Below are 16,880 nucleotides of genomic sequence, written 5' to 3' on the forward strand. Positions count from 1 at the left end.
AGTGTTGTTTCTGAAGATTTTTCTTTGATCCATTCTTTTCTTTCTCCCATGTTTTCTCTTCATTCTTTGCATATTTATTGGTTTATTGTGTTTGTTTTTGAGGGGGGGGAGGGGAGGGGCAGAGAGAGAGAGAGAGAATCCCAAACAGTCTCCACGACAGTGTGGAGTCCAACACAGGGCTCTTTTCTCACAACCTGAGATTATGACCTGAGCTGAAATCAAGAGTTGGACATTCATGGGCAGCCCTGGGGGCTCAGGGGTTTAGCGCCACCTTCAGCCCAGGGCCTGATCCTGGAGACCCAGGATTGAGTCCCACATCGGGCTCCTTACATGGAGCCTGCTTCTCCCTCTGCCTGTGTCTCTGCCTCTGTGTGTGTGTGTGTGTGTCGTGAATAAATAAATAAAATCTTAAAAAAAAAAAAAAAAGAGTTGGACATTCAACCAACTGAGCCTTCCAGGTGCCCCTAGTGGTTTTTGGTATATGGTTACCATTGGGTTTGTATATCAATTTTTCTGCATTCATAATAGTCTCTATTAGGTTGATGGTCATTTAGATTTGACCAATTCTTTGCTTCTTTCCTCTCCATGTTTTAGATAGATGTTTTTATATTTAATACCCTTTTATTTTGTAAGTTCCTTGACTATTTTTCTATAGAAATACTAATTTTTACTGCTTTTGTGTTTCTTACCTTTATACTATCACTTTTGGTCTCTTTCACTCAAACCATCCCTTTTAATATTTGCAGGGTCAGTTTAGTGTTCATGAATTACTTTAGTTTTTGTTTGTCTGAAGAACTCTTTATCTTTCCTTCTATTCTGAACAATAGCCTTGCTGAATAGAGTATTTTTTATTATAGATTTTTCCCATTCAGCACATTGAATATCTCATGCCAATTTCTTCTGGTTTTCAAAGTTTCTGTTGAAAAATCTCCTGCTAGCCTTATTGGCTTTCCCTTGTAAGTTACTATCTTCTTTGTCATGCTGCTTTAATTTTTTTTCCCTTTATCACTATATTTTGCCAATGTCATTACAATATGTCTGGTGTGGGTCTGCTTTTTTTTTTTTTTTCCTTTGGTCTGCTTTTTTTGTTGATTTTGATGGGAGTTCTCTGTGTCTCCTGGATCTGAATATCTCTTCCCCAGTTTAGGGAAATTTTCAGCCATTATTTCTGCAAATATTTTTCTGCCCCCTTTCTCTTTTCTTGTTTGAGATTCCTGTAATATCAGTGTTATTATGTCTGATGGAGTCACTGAATTCCCCAAGTCTATTTTTGTGTTGCATAATTCTTTTTCCTCTTTTGTTCAGCTTGATCACTTTCCATTTCTCTGTCCACTAGGTCATTAGTTTGTTCCTCTGCTTCTTCTAGCCTGTTGTTCATTTCATTAAGCATGTTTCTTATTTCATTTATTGATTGCTTTATCTCTGCTTTGTTACTCATTTTTTAAAAAAGATTTATTTATTTGAAAGTGAGCGAGGGAGAGCATGAGAAGAGGGAAGTGGCAGAGGGATAGAGAGAAGCAGACTCCCCGCTGACATGGGGCTCAATCCCAGGACCCTGGGATCACAACCTAAGCCAAAGACAGAGAGTTAACTGACTGAGCACCCAGGCCCACTTCTGCTATGTTATTTCTTATCCCTGTGTTGAGGTTCTCACTTGTGTCTTCAACTCTCAAGTCCAGTGAGTATCCTTATGATCATGCTTTAAATTTTCTATCAGGCAAGTTACTTATATTTTCAGATATAAGTTATCCTATTATTTCATTTGGGATAAATTTCTGTCTGTCATTTTGTTGGCCTCTCTGTATCTGTTTTTGTGTGTTAAGAAAGTCAACTATGGGGACATCTGGATGGCTCAACGGTTAAGTGTCTGCCTTTGGCTCAGGGCGTGATCCCACTCCCTGGATTGAGTCCCACAGCAGGCTCCCTGTGAGGAGACTGCTTCTCTCTCTGTCTGTGTGTCTGCCTCTCTCTCTCTCTCTGTGTCTCTCATGAATAAATAAATCTTAAAAAAAAAAAAAAAAGGAAAAAAAGTCAGCTATGCCTTCTGTCGTCCAAAGTAGAGACTTGATGGAGGCACCTGGGTGGCTCAGTCAGTTAAGCAGACAACTCTTGGTTTTGGCTCAGGTAATGATCTCAAGGCCCAAGAATCAAACCCTGCATCAGGCTTTCCACTCAGCAGTGAATAGCTTGAGAATTCTCTCTGTTCCCCTCTCAGAGCCCCTCCCCCTACTCATATTTGTTTGCTTTCTGTCTCTAAGATAAATATTTTTTAAAAAGAAAGAAAATAGTGACTTTATGAAGAAGAGGTCCTGCAGTGTGCTGCAGTGCAGTGTCCCCTGTTTGCCAGAACCTGGCACTCGGGAGTATCCTATGTGTGTTGCTAATACCCTGCTGTTGTGTATGAGTCACTTTTCCTTTCAGTGCAGTTGTCTGCACTGCTTCTTTTCCTGTTGTGGCCGGTAGTTATTCTCTGTGATGTGGGACTCAGGCAGGCTTGCTCTGAGGGGTGTGTCCACCAGGAAATTTGGGAGTAGGGTGGTGGTGTTGGCAAGATATTTGCTGAGCCCCTAGACCTATGCCAGATCCCTTGAAGCACTGTGATTTCAGGGGGCTGTGCACTGGGCCATTGTGGGGCATGACACTGGGCACAGCACGTGACAATGGCTAGGCATGGCTGGGCTCGATGCCTCACCATGGCTGGGGTCATGTGGCTTGCTGGATACTAGGTAGTGATTAGGTGCTGCATGGTACGGCAGCTGTGTACTTGTGCAGAAATGGCTGGGCTGGGTGCATGTGGTTTTAACAAAATTTGCCCTGAGGTTGGGGCCAAGGCTAGCAGGCTTAGAGCAGGCAAGTCCACAGGAAAACTTGTGGGCCTGGTGCACATAGCAGGCTAGGTTGCAAGTGTCTTTGTGCTCACCTCCTACAAATGGCCTTGCTTTTACATGGGGTGGGGGCTGGAGAGGAATGTGGCACCTGCTGGCTCCCTCCTTTTGGGAGAACTTCCCCAACACAAGCTAAAATCAGAATGAACAGCTCTGTCTCCCATTTATCCCTGTTATCAGTGAACTGCTGCATTCATTTTGCCTGTCCCTGTAGGCTCTTGTCTCTTCAAGGCCAATGGCCTAGCTATCATAACTCTGCAGCTCACCCAGTGCAGAGTCAGCTGACTTCTAAAGCTCCAACCTTCAAGTCACCCTGGTTATACAAACTCACAGGCTTCAGCCCCTCTGGTTTTTAAAGCCAAAGATTGCAGCGATTAGTCTCCCCCACGTGAGCTCCCTGGTGTGAGGCCCATTTCTCATCCCCCTCCCTGTGCACCACTGCCTTTCTCCTGTAGGGAGCTCTCCTCTGCTGTTCTGACCTTCCTAACCTTTCAGATGCAAGCTGCTTCTCTATATTTAGTTGTTCAGTTTGTTCTGCCTGTCTTTGGATTGCTGTCTGGTTTATTTATTTGGATATGGACGATATCTGGTTGTAAATGTCGGACTGGGTGAGCTCACAGTCCTCCTACTCTTTCATCTTCCCAAGCTCCTCTCCTGTGTATTCTTCTTTTGATGAACACTTGGGTTTCTTCCACTTGATAGCAATTGTGAAAAATGTTGCCATAAACATGGGTGTACAATTCTCTGTTCTAGTCCCTGCTTTCTGTCCTTTTGGATAGTTCCCCAGAAGAAGAATTGCTGTGTCACAGGGTAATTTTATGTTTAATTTTTTAAGGAACTGGTGCCATGTTGTTTTCCACAGTGACTGCAGCGTTGTACATTCCCACCAGTACTGCACAAAGGTCCCCGTTCCTCTGAGTCTTTCCAATACTTATTTTATTTTATCTGATTACCTTTCTTTTTAAACAGTTACATGCACAAAATCATAACATTTTCTTTTCATTCTTGTTTTTATGTAGTAAGATTTATAAAATTTCCCAGAGTAGTCGTTATTTTACCCTTTTAAAGAAATCTTTCCCTACCCCAAATTAATGAAAATATTTTAAGATTAGCTTTCAATATTTTCTTAAATGGGAATGTTAAGAGTTTGATTGAATTTGAATTATATCTATAGATTAATTCGGAAGTAATTATTATTTTTGTAATATCAAGTCTTCTAGGCTATGAACATGGCATATCCCTCCCTGGGTCTTTGCTTTTTCTTAATGTATTTTTCATGTAAGGTATCTTGTATAGATGTCTTGTTCATCTTGCTTTAGAATTTATTTCTAAGTTATTGTGACATCTAATGCTGTTATGAACATTATATGTAAGTTTTAATTTTCTGGTTATCGGTAAATGTAAAGTTTGTTAATAGTAAGTCCAATAATTTTGTTAAACTCACCCATTCGGGGCAGCCCCGGTGGCGCAGCGGTTTAACACCGCCTGAAGCCCGGGGTGTGATCCTGGAGATCCTGGATCGAGTCCCACGTCAGGCTCCCTGCATGGAGCCTGCTTCTCCCTCTGCCTGTGTCTCTGCCTCTCTCTCGCTCTCTCTGAATGAATGAATGAATGAATGAATGAATAAATAAATAAATAAATAAATCTTAAAAAAAAAATAAACTCACCCATTCTAATAATTTTATCAGAAAAATTTAATCTTTTGAAATAATTATATTGAGAATAACAATATCTTGATTTATTCTTTTTTTCAATCATTAGAGCTTTTCTTAGTTTTTTTTTCTACCTTCTTATCTTCCTTATAATCTCCAATAAGGTACTGAATTAAAATGGTCATTGTTTGCATCATTTTCTCATTCCTTTATCTCAAAGAAGAAAACCTACCTGAGACTTTCTAAATTTCTACAAATAATGAAACATGAAGATAAACTTTTGAATAGTTTTTTACTTTAGCTTGTTACTATTTATATATGCAGAGATTATATTTTTTTACAACTACTCTGTGTCCATTCTTTTTTTTTTATTTTTCAAAATTCTGACTTGAGCCTCTCCATCACTGACTTCCAAACACCAAAATTCATTAAATTTGACCTTCTGAATTTCAGCCTTCACACCTGACATTCTGATACTGCCCCCCTAAATCTATATATATTATGTTATTCTTTCCATTCTGTAACATCTGGTTTAAAATGTGTATTTCTGTTGGAATCTTACAAATTCTTCTCATTGACTAATTTAACAGAATGTTAAGAGAAAAAGCATACCTGACTGTTTAAATATATTAAATTGCTTGTGGGATGCCTGGGTGGCTCAGGGTTTAGTGCCTGCCTTCCGCCCAGGGCATGATCCTGCAGTCCCAGGATCGAGGCCCACATCAGGCTCCCTGCATGGAGCCTGCTTCTTTCTCTGCCTATGTCTCTGCTTCTCTCTCTGTGTCTCTCATGAATAAATAAATAAATAAATCTTTTTAAAAAAATTGCTTGCCAACTTTATCTTTATTAATTGCTTGTTAGTTACATCTCTATCTCTATATCTCAAGTTAATTCATCTTGATGCACATCCCTCAGGTCATTCTTAATCTGAGCTGATGGGAGTCTTTAGTTCTCTCAGCACAACATATTTTTGCTGATCACTTAAATATCTCGTTACTTCAGATTATTAAAATAAATAAATTAAACTATTGTAATGATTTTATGCAGAAGTAGAAATAAGTATGAGAGATCAATCTGTTTTATTTTAGCAGATAGAAAAAGCAATACATTGTGGGCCACCTGGCTGAGTCAGTCAGTAGAGCGTGGGACTTTTGATCTCAGGGTTGTGAGTTCAAGACCCACAGTAGTCATAGAGCTCATTTTTAAAAAATAAGAGAGAGGGTAGTACATGTGCTTTTCTTGACTTCTCTCCACCTCTCTCCACCTCTCCTGATCAGCGTCTTTCTGCCTGATAGTATTTGAAAAAAGGTAAGAAGATAGCTGCATGAAAGTGCTAACACATCCTATATTTCCATTTTTCCCTTAATGGTCATGCTTTTTCTGTACTTAATTTCTGCAGACTCATTCCTCCACTGTACCTAGAACTTTCATATCTGTGACAAATGATCACTGCCATGATTCAGATTTGTTGAGTTCAGCTACATGTACTCAATAATAATGATATAATGGTGGTGATGATGATGATGGAGATGGTGGTTAAAATGATGCTAGTGTAGCCAGTTTACAGGAGCCTTGAATAGATGTGCTATATCTACATAAAGCATAGTATATGTTGGTTTCATTGGTCGTCTACTTTATAAGATGGAGAATTTTAGCAAACTCTTACATAAGAATTTTAAGCAGAACTTGACATTCGATGTCAAGCATGACAGTCTCTTCACACATTTCCAAACTATGTTTACATAGTATATGAACAAGAACATTTTTCCAGAAAACTTCTGTGTACTTATTATTTCTTTTTAATGATTAGTATTTTCTCTTTATCTTGAGATGTTGGTTTTTGTTAGAAACTTTTACTTTTTCAAGCTATCATTATCAGATTTTCCCTCCCCAAAACACAGAAACATCTTTGAAAGATCACTTTAAAATGATCAGGAATCTATCAGTAAATTTATGCTTAGAAAGATTTGAAAAGATTAGAAAATAAAAATGTAATTCTTTGCAAACTGTGTTCCTTCCTATACATAAATAATACATCTTAAGCCTCTCCTAGTATTAGGCTATCTAGTGCAGTGATGAATAACTGTACAATTTGAAATTTGCAAACTACAAATTTTAGCTACATTTTACTTTTTCCCTGCTACAACCTGACTCCATTAAGGAGCCTGCCTAATGTTTATAATCGATACTCCAACTTAGGCTAGTATAGCTCCATGTACACTTTAGAGTAGCTAAAGGTCACTAACATGCATCCTTCATGAACTTTTTCACAGACTGTTGGAGTAATTAACATATTATATTTTATTGCAACAGAATTATATTAGTTGCAGAAACTTAATCATTCAGACTGGTTTATTGTCTTCTGTTGCCATGAACTTAAATTGACATAAGGATAGTATACTCAGGTACCCTGAGTTGTGAAAATATGAAATATATATGAATGTTTGGATTAACTAATAATTCTTGCTCATATTAATTTTTATGTGGACAATTTATCTTTAATCATTTTGAATACATAACTCAGCTAAAATTACCAATAAAATGTAGACTAAGAGTATATCATAAGTTGATTCAACCAAACTTTTTTTTTTTATAATATCAAGAAAAACCTGGGTAATATTTTTCAGTATCAGACACCAGACACATCGGCACAGACTCCAATGTGTGAAGGAGATTATAGAGCATTTTCAAAACAAAGGAAAAACTAATACACAGGAAGCCTGAGCACTAAACCTAAATGAGAAATCAAAGAGAAATCAGAAACTATATTGATTTTGTAATAATTTTTTTAAATATTTTATTTATTCATGATAGAGGCAGAGACACAGGCAGAGGGAGAAGCAGCCTCCTTGCCGGGAGTCTGACACGGGACTCGATCCCAGGACTCCAGGATCACATCCTGGACCAAAGGCAGGCACCAAACCACTGAGCCACCCAGGGATCCCCTGATTTTGTAATAGTTTTGAATGTTTCAATGCACTGGACACTTTACTGAAGAGGAAAAAATCAAATCAAGATTTACCAATAATATGTATGAACTTGAATATCATCTAAGCAATTGAAAATATTAGATGTTAACTTTCATCATAAAACTGGACCTAAACTGTCAAGAAATTTCTGAGCTTTACTGAGAAAAAGCAACCTATCCACTTATTTTATTAAACTCGTATAACGTTTTTGTTTTTGTTTTTGTTTTTTTCCTGAAATGGTAGGAGAGAGAATCTTAAGCAGGCTTAGCATGGAAACTGACTCAGGGCTCAGTTTCATGACCATAAGATCATGACCTGATCTGAAACCAAGAATCAGATGCTTAACCGACTGAACTACCCATGCACCCTTAATCTTGTATAATGTTTAAAATAAGCACTAATGAAGATAGTCTTGCAGAAAACGATGGGCACCTATCAATGATAACTGTAAGTGAAAATATACTAAGTAAAATACGAGCAAATCAAATTCAATGGAACATAAGGGTATGATGCAATGTAACTAAGTTGGATTTATTCCAAGAGGATAATGATTATTTAAAATATTGTGACAACATGACAGGGTTAAATAAAAAAGCCATGTGATAATTTTGGTAAGTGATAATATAGCAGTCAGTAATACATAACATGATTCCTGATAAAAATTCTTGGTTAATGAAAACTGAGTGGGACATTCCTTTAATTTAATCTCAACCCAATAATCATCATTGTCAGAATTAAAAGTATGCGAGACAATCTTATTAAAATAAGAATAGGATGGATGCTTTTTTAATGTAATATTTTTCATATAAAATTACCAAAGAAACTGTTAGAATTAGTGAGAGATCAGTTATAAAGCCAGTTGTAAACTAAATGTACAAAATCAATGGTCTTCCCATATAGTGGCAGTAAACTTAAATATGAAAACAAAGGGGGTAGCAGTAGCAATAAAAACCTTAAAATATTCCACCTAACAGTACGTTCCAGGAGAAAAATGCAGAATAAATGTTAAGAAAATATAAAACTTCCCCAAAATACTTAAAGGAGGATGTATAAATGAAGAAATATAACATGCTTATAAATAGAAAAATAGAGTATCATAAAGATGTTATTTTTCCAAACTTAGTTTATAGTTTGAATATGATTTCTACTTAAATGCCTGCAGAATTTTGAGAGACCATGAAGTTGGGAACTTGACAATTCTAAATTAAGGAAGGAATGAAGAACTAAGGGCAGCGATATTGAATAACCATGTATCTATGCACGTCAAAAATCTATAGTAGTTATAAATATCATATGAGAGTTGACAAATAAATGGAACAGAAGAAATTCGGGTTTTCTTCAGGGCAATAATGGTAAAAATCCCTTAGGTTTGGATGTTGTTTGTTATAGCATCATCACATGGTATAGCAGGATATACCTTCTGTTTTCCTTGAGTTAGGATTTTATATTTTAAGCAGAAGTGCATGCCAAAATTTCACGATTCCTCTTCTGAGATTGAATACTGCACCAAATGGGGAGTGAGTTTCCAATATCATGATTGGAGAAGCTGGAGTTTAAAAAAGTAGGTTATGAAATTTTTGTTTTACTTTTTATTTTCTCATTCTGGTAACAGCAATAGGAAATTTGTTTTCTAGAAGGTGACCAGTTTTTGTAACTGTTTTGGACTTCTCTTGGTAAACTATGTGATGCATTTTACATGGACAGTCACATCATCTACAAAACAGATACCATTTAAATTCTTCCATTACAACATTTGTCTTTTATTTCTTTTACTTACAATATTGCATTGGCTGAGACTCCCAATAACATGCCAAATAGCATGTAGTAGTAAGAGCATATACCCTTCATTATTCCTCTGTTACAGAGAAAGCATTCTTTTACCATTAAGTGTATTGTTAACAATCATTTTTTATAGATACTTTTTATCAGATTAAGAAAGTTCCCTCTATTTCTGCTTTGCTGTAATTTTTATTTTTTTAAATGAATGTTTAACTTTGTCAAACATTTGCCTCCATCCATTAATACGTCATGTGGTTTTTCTTTTTTAGTTTGTTAATTTGGTGAGTTATATTAATTCACTATAATATATATATACTATACTTATTTTCCTGGGACCTTCTTCACTTGTTATTGATTTACTATTCTTTATACAAATCATTTGATTCAATTTGTTAATATTTTTTGAGGGAATTTTATTTATCTGTGTTCATGAGAGATATTGGTATGTTATTTTCTTATAATGTTGGCAGGTTATAATAGCCAGTGAAGCAGGACTGAATTGAGAAATATTTACCCCTTTTAAAATTTCTGGAAGAGATTGGGTAGAATTGGTACACAAATGTGTACCAAACGTTTAGTTCAGTTTACTAGTGAAACTATCCAGGCCTAGAGTTTTCTTTCTGGAAAAATTATAACCCTGAATGTATTTTTCTCTAAGAGATATGTCTATTCCTGTTGTCTATTTCTTTATAAATGGGTTATTGTGGTTGAATTTCAAGGAATTAGTCCAGTTCATATAGATGGTCAAATTGATGTGTATAAAATTGTTTGTAATAGTCATTTATTATTATCTCTTTCATGCTTATAGGGTCTGTAATGATATTTTCATTTCTGATAGTGGTAAATTGTGTTTTTCCCATTAGACTTGCATATCTCTCTGTTTCTCTTTTTCTCTGCCTCTCAGGGCAGAATAAGAAGAAAGGTTGATCAATTTTGATTTTTTTTTTTTTTTTTTTTAAGGAACCAACTTTTTGGTTTCACTTATTTTCCCTATTTTTTGTTGTTGTTGTTTTCAATGTTATGATTTCTACTCTTAACTTTATAATTTCTTTCCTTTTATTGATCTTTTTCTCAAATTGCTCATGGTGGAAGGTTAAATTGTTAGAGACCTTCCAAATACAAATATTAAATTTTAAATACCCCTCCAATCACTTCAGCTGTGTCCCACAAATTTAAATGTATTGGATTTTCATTTTCATTGAGCTAAAAATATATTTTAATTGCCCTTGAGAATTCCTCTTTGAGCCATCAGTTATTTGTATTTTACATTTTTGAATGTTTAGAGAGTTCCCAGATATCCTTCAATTACTTACTTCTACAGTGTCCAGGAATTATTTTTGCTGTGATTTTGATTTTTTAAAAAATCTTAAATTTTGTTTTATGGCCTAGAATGTAGCCTATCTTAATCAATGTTTGCCATGCATTAGAAAAAAGTGTGTGTTTGGCAACTGGTGCATGGCTAGCTTTATAAATGTGAGTCAGGTTATGTTCAGCTTTTCTGGTCTTCTGTATTTTTGCTTATTTCCTATATAAGGAGATATTAATTCTCTTTCTCCTTAGAGTTCTATCAGACTCACTTCAAGTATCTTAGAATTCAGTTGTCAGGAGCATTCCCATTTAGGATTATTGTTTCTTCTTGATGCATTGGCCCTTTTATCCTTTAGCAATGCCCCTCTTGAGCCACTTCCTCCATCGTCAAGTGCATCACCACATTGTCTGCTTCTGTATCACACTGCATGTTCTCTCATCTGCATCCTCCTGACGAGGGCCTCTGGGATTCCATCAGGCCCACCCACATAATCCATAATGATCTCCTCTCAGAAGGACCGCTTTACTCTTATCTGCAGCCTCCTTTGCCATGTAAGGTAACATTCACAGCTTTGGGAGGTAAGGCTGTGGACATGAGGGAGACCATTACTGAGCCTGCCACAACTACCTTCAGGTTCACTCTTTCTTCTGTCCTCCTTATTCTTCTGTCGAGCAATTCCTGTGAAATTTTTATTTCAGATAATGGATTTCTCTGCTGGGAATTTCAATTACTCCAGTCATTTTAAGAGTGTTTATACTTCATAAAGCATTGTTTTAATAGCTGCTTTTATTAAAGTCTTTAATTCTAACATTTCGGTCATTTAAGATTTGTTATGTGTTGATTGTCTTTTTTTGTGATTGTGAATTAATCGGATTTTTGTTGGTATGGTGAGTAATTTTGGATTGTATCCTAGACATTAGTATTATGGTGACGCCGGGAGTCCTGTTATAATCCTCTGGAGATAGCCAGTTTGTTTTGTTTTGTTTCTTAACAAGCAATTAAACCGGTTAGGATGAGACTCTAAGTATGGTTTTACTTTCTGTGGGTGGTATTTGCAGTGTCATTCAGTTTTCAGTTTCTGCCCTCCACATGAGCCTTCTGGGAATCAGTCTTGTACTCGGGTAGTGTTGACATAGTCCCCCCTCCACACTTCCTGGCTTCCAGGGGCCTCCCCTTCCCTGGTCCTGTGGCCAGAAAAGTTGGGTTCTCTCAGAGCTTAAGCAAGCCTCTCTCACTGTCACACAGCTCTTCATTCTTGGCACTGCCCTTAGGGTGAAATGGCAAGAAATAAAGGAGGATGTGGAAATTCAGCCAACACTCTTGCATATGATAGGCATCTCTTTCCCGGTTCCTCTATCCAGAGGACAGATTTTTCTCCGTCTGAGGTGCTCCTGCTGCTGCTACCATGGCAATGTATGTGGGCGACTAAGCTGACCACAGAACAGACCAGATACCTGTCAGGCTCACGGAGACTTTTTTTTCTCTCCTGTTCCTGTCAGAAGAATGGGCTCGTCTCTGCGTTTTTGCTCTTTATACCTGCTAACAAAGTGCCTGATTCAGCCACCCTTAGGGTCAAAAAGGAAGGGAAAAGAACCTAGAAATTTACTGCTGCCATCCTGGTCTTTATTCAAGTTTAGACTTTTCTCCCTAATCTGTGTGCTATTGTTTGCTATTCAGTTCTTTGAGGAGTGTTTTGTTTGTTTCTTATTTTGTCTTGTGTCCTCAGTTATATCAGTGTGAGAGGTCAGCTTCAATAAACTTAATATACTGTTTTAAAATAACGTGGACAGTGGCAAGAAGGCACGCCATCAGCTGCTAATATAAAGATAGTGTTGACTGGGCTTCATTTGGTTAACTCCAATTTTTGAAATAATCTGATCTCGTTGAGAGCAGTCTTTCATGATGTCAGAGAGAGAAACTGCCATAGGTTGTGAAGTTCTTAAATGTTTTGAAAACTTAAATGAAGAATGCTTTAGTGGGTTAGCATGGGTGAAGAGAACAATGTGGTCAGATTTGTATTTTGTTATTAAGAATCATCTCGAAGATGTGTGGGATATCTTCAGACTTTAAGAAGTATTTATCTTGGGACTCCTGGGTGGCTCAGCAGTTGAGCATCTGTCTTTGGCTCTGGGTGAGATCCTGGGGTCCTGGGATCAAGTCCTGCTTTGAGCTCACTGCAGGGAGCCTGTTTTTCCCCCTGCCTGTGTCTCTGCCTCTCTCTGTGTCTCTTCATGAGAGACACACACAGAGAGAGAATGAGAGGCAGAGACACAGGCAGAGGGAGAAGCAGGCTCCATGCAGAGAGCCTGTTGTGGGACTTGATCCAGGGTCTCCAGGATCACACCCTGGGCTGCAGGCGGCACTAAACCGCTGCGCCACCGGGGCTGCCCAAATAAATAAAATCTTAAAAAAAAGTATCTTGCATAATTAAAGCCATAGATGTAGTGTAAAAATCAAAAGTCACAAATAGATGAACAATGAAAGCTAAGGCTTCCTTTCATGTCATGCAGCTACTCCACTTCCCCAGCAAGTAGTGGTTTTCTGATGTTAGTTCTTCTAATGACAACCCCATGTAACTATAATTTTGCTTAATATACTTAATCATATTTCTTTGGTCTTCTCTATTGGCTCCTCACAATGAATAATGGTAAAATTAGTATCTTCAACTGCCTCTTTCTTTTCCCCTCTAACCTCCTCCTCTTCACCACCTAATTTTAACTGAATATTTTGTCGTGGTTCTTTTATTATTTATAATCATGACTGTAAATATGCTTGTAACAAATTAAAGGATATCTTTGGTGCTCCTACACAGAAGGTAAATTAAAATACCCACCATAAGTTTAACCTTTTTGCTAGGATCTTGTTGGAAAACTTTTGTCTATATTACTCTTAAATTGTGTTGGTTTTAGCATTTACATTCTGTTTCTTAATTACAATTCTCATAGTCATTTTAAGCTTACTTGTATATTTAAATGGATTCAAGTTTCATTATTATCCTTTTGCCATGGTTTCTTCATTTATTTCTCAGCTTAAGTTCAGTCTTTAGTAGTTTATTCAAATGGGATACCAGTTGTCTTTCTTAAAAACTGCATATTTAAATATTTTGTGTTTGTTGCCTTTATTCTTTCCTTCCTCTTTTTTTTTTTTTAAGTTTTTATTTTAACTCCGGTTAGTTAGCATACAGTGTATTTTAGTGTGAGGTGTACAATATAGTGAATCCACTCTTCCATACATCACCTGCTGTTTATCACTACAAGTGTTGCCTCTATTCTTGAAAGACAGTTTGATTGGCTATGTACTTTATGGGGTAATGCTTTGTTTCTCAGAAGACGTGGTAGCTGGAATGGTACTGTTTCTGTAGATAGCTTTAGAGCCAGCCCATCTTTTCCTCCTTTAGTAACTTGATATTTTTACCTGAAAGGCAAAATAATTATTTTCTCATCTTTGAAGCTATGCTCTCCCATAGCACATGTCTTGGTATTTATCATCCTGTATTAGTTTTCCCAAGACAATGTGTTCTTTCAATCTGTATACGCAAGTCTTTATTTCTAGTAAGTTTTCTTAAATTATATCTTTGGATATTTTCTCCATTCCATGTGTTTGATTCTTTTCTTTAGGGATACCAATTATGCTTATGTTGGACCTCCCTCAATGGCTTCCATAGCTAACCTCTTTTATCTTTAGTCGTCTGCTTTTTTCCATTTTATTTTCTCACTTTTCCTAATTCTTGCATGTCTATTCTCCTTTTTGCTGATTCCACAATGGCCTTCACAAAACAAGATAACTTTAATAAATATTTAGCATTGTGGCAAAATTCCCATTTCTTTGTACGATAGTTGAGGGCAGGATGTATTTTGACAATTCTTGGTGTAGCTCATGGAAGTTACGTGGTAAAATTTCTCCATAACATCCTATACATCTATTTCTAAAAGACAGATTCAACAAAACAATAAAATGTACCTTAGTATTATGACTTTAATTCTTTATGTCTCTATGTGCCATCATATTTGAAACATATTTGCTAGTTTACTATCTGATTTTACATAGAAGGATTGCACATTTGATATTATCCTTGGTCAAAATTATTGTTTAACATTTGAAAAGATTGTTCATTATTGTAAAATTATGTCTGTTGTCATTTTTTCTAGCTTCCATTGTAATGTTTATTAAAATGCATTTGGGGCAAAGAAAGGTAATTGATTATTTTACTCAATACATCTCATTATAGTTTTTACTTTGTTATTTATCAAGCCATCTGTTGTCTACAGTATTAGCAAATAATATAATAATAATAGGCCATTTTAATTTTTTCCTCTTATTTTTAATAATGTATACTGGAATTTTTCATATCTCATTACTTTCTCAAAAAAGATCCTTTAAGCACTGAGAAGAGAATACATTATCAATGTCTATTAATGTTACTATTCTATATGATTCTGCATTGTTAAAATGGGGAATATGGAATAACTTGAGGGGATAAATATCTATATCCATTTCAAATTTCAGTCTATAAATGAGATCAAGGGAACTTATTGCCACCCTAACGGCAGTATGTAACTAATGGAAGACATGCACCTGAGAACTTTTTAATAAGCATGAAACGTTTTATAATTGTATGTAAATTCAAAGTCATCTCCACAGGGAAAGTTTTTATATGTTCTTTATAAGTGAAAAGAAATTTAATTTTGAAATAAAAATATATTTAGATGCAACTCAGTGATGCATACATAAATAAATGTTAGTACCATGTCCAGAGAAGTGAACTCACTGTCCTTTCCAATGACTATTAACATTTGAAAAAATAAAAAATGAGTTACATATTCAATATTGATTATAAAACAAAATCTGGAAAACATGAGTTTTTTTCCCTTGAAAGTATTAATTTATAGCCAAAGCAATTTAGATTTTTCAAACACATATGTGGAAAGGAAGTTGAAAATGTAGAATCAACACAGTATATTTGAATTTGGTTTCACTGCTGTCACGTGTGCTACTTTACCAAGACTAGAATAAAGAAATCATTTCCACAGCATATGCAGTTTTCACCTACTGAGAAAGGAATTACCAAAGTCATGATTTCTCAATATGGACAACAAATATACCTGTAGCAAGTATGATGAAGAGATAGCAATGAGTTTTTATTTCCCTTTCCTTATACTGAATTGCCTACAGAACAAGAAAAAAAAAAAAACCCACAGGACATTTTTTTCTTCTGTATCAAGTAATATTTAAGTTCTGTGCTTTGCTGAAAATATAAATAAAGGTAGAACCATGTTAAATAAGCTTCAGTATGGCTGGATTAATAATTTTTAAAGGAACCAAAGATTGCCTGGAAACATGCATCCTGTGATTCAGCCACTTCTCCCCGGCTTATTAACATTTACTGAGTAACAACTTATAAAAAGCCAGGACTCTTAGATAATTTAAAGCAATCTTGCTGGAAATCTCTGGATAGTATTCCTTAAGTGTGAGAACTATAGGTACCCTCAAACACCAGTGTTCAGCTTCTGCATAGAGCACTTAGCATATTTCTTTTTACTCTATAGTTTTAAATGTGTGGGAACATGTGATCGGGGTCCTTTTTATATTCAAAATGGGTCAGCTTCTGTCTAGAAAGTGTCTTATTGTCATGATGTCACCACATCTCAAGATTTGTGACCTTTTGCACCATATGGATTCATGGTAGTCCACGTCCTAGCTTACAGGCCAGAGTGCTTTTGTGCCCCCGCTAGGGGGTATCAAAGGCTTTTGGACTGGAATTTCAAGTACCGATAGATTTGGAAAAACAAAAAGTAATTTTTATATATCCTAAGGGCCGCCAGATGTCGCAAAGGCATCATTGATGAAACGGTTTTTATCCAAAATGTGGCACTTATATAAGGAATACTAGTATTGTGTTTGAGAGTCGTAGAGGCCATAACAGGTCAGTGAAATGTCCTTCAAACATCTGATTTTTACATTCAAGAATGGGCCCAGATGAAAAGATAACCACATATCTGACATTGACGTTACTACCATTTAGACAACCGATTCAATTGCCTTAGTCAGTGGGATCAATCAGGCCTTTATTACTTTGAAAAACCACAGAAAGATAGAGTTTCTCTTTTTATTTAAAAATGATGGTTTGAAACTATATCCCACCACTATATTTTAACCATAAACCTCAAATGCTACGTAGAAGCACATGGAAACTTTCGTAACTTCCACTGACACCCAAGTTTAAGACTTTATATGAGATGTACAAAATTATAATAATGAAAGAAATGGTGCTGAGTGAAATTCTGCT

The 16,880-nt window shown here is 36.1% G+C and overlaps 1 protein-coding gene across 4 annotated transcripts in view; it reads left to right on the forward strand.

Moving 5' to 3' along the window:
* The window catches only part of KIAA0825 (KIAA0825 ortholog), a 388,625-nt gene that overhangs the window by 221,081 nt on the left and 150,664 nt on the right, over positions 1-16,880 (forward strand). The window lies entirely within an intron of this gene.

The sequence above is a fragment of the Canis lupus genome, chromosome 3 (assembly GCF_003254725.2).
Source record: "Canis lupus dingo isolate Sandy chromosome 3, ASM325472v2, whole genome shotgun sequence".
Taxonomy (NCBI): Eukaryota; Metazoa; Chordata; class Mammalia; order Carnivora; family Canidae; genus Canis; species Canis lupus.